Raw genomic sequence first — 800 nt, 5'->3', positions numbered from 1 at the left:
CTACTTTGTCATTTCTCACACATGATTTCCCCCCATACCAAACAACCCCTCACCCACACCCACCCAACACACACACACACACACACACACACACACACACACACACACTTCCGTTCTGAAAGCGGTTGTGCGCTGGACTCCTGCTAGTTCCTGGTTGTGGCGTGCAGTTGGAGTTCAGATTAAACACCGCTCTGCACCTGAACACTGAGGTAAAACACTCTTTCGTTTTTTAAATGTTCCTTAAAGTGTTAAAGTGTGTGTGAGAGGTGTGTGAAGTGTGTCTGAGTGGAGTTAAGTTCTGGTACACAACGTCTCTTGTCTGAGGGATTCAGTAAAGCTGAACATTCGACACACACTTCGAGAACTTTGAACTCATGAGACTGTGATTTACTGCGGAGACACTGACCTTCACTAATACTAACATAATATTTAAACAAACATTAACGCAGATTTAAAACACAAACATCATGAATGTCTTTAACATAGGGAAGCACTGACGGAGGAAACGTACACAGAACATCAACACCAGCAGTACTAATGAACACCTTTAATGGTTTAACCTTTAATAATGGTTTAATTATTCTGTTAAATTTAATCAGTATTTAATAAAAGTGTGTATTTAATAAGTATTTAGTATGTATTTAATAAAAGTGTGTCAAGTACTTATAGGAAACTAACATTGAATATAAACCTACAGTTTTGACTTGTATGACATTTAATCAACACACACGTTTAATTTTAATAGTTGCAGTGTTCTATTAACACCTAAAGGGTTGAATTAATTTACATAAATTTACATT

The 800-nt window shown here is 36.9% G+C and overlaps 1 protein-coding gene across 2 annotated transcripts in view; it reads left to right on the top strand.

The window, feature by feature from the left end:
- Positions 1–88: 88 nt before the first annotated feature.
- Positions 89–800, top strand: part of tec (tec protein tyrosine kinase) — a 12,166-nt gene continuing 11,454 nt past the window's right edge. For both annotated transcript variants that reach the window (XM_017486834.3, XM_017486836.3), the window contains exon 1: positions 89–209. The gene's annotated coding sequence lies outside the window, so the exon portion shown is untranslated. The remainder of the gene's footprint in view (positions 210–800) is intronic.

This window comes from Ictalurus punctatus, chromosome 15 (genome assembly GCF_001660625.3).
Source record: "Ictalurus punctatus breed USDA103 chromosome 15, Coco_2.0, whole genome shotgun sequence".
Classification (NCBI taxonomy): Eukaryota; Metazoa; Chordata; class Actinopteri; order Siluriformes; family Ictaluridae; genus Ictalurus; species Ictalurus punctatus.
This window is presented reverse-complemented; position numbering and strand designations above follow the sequence as displayed.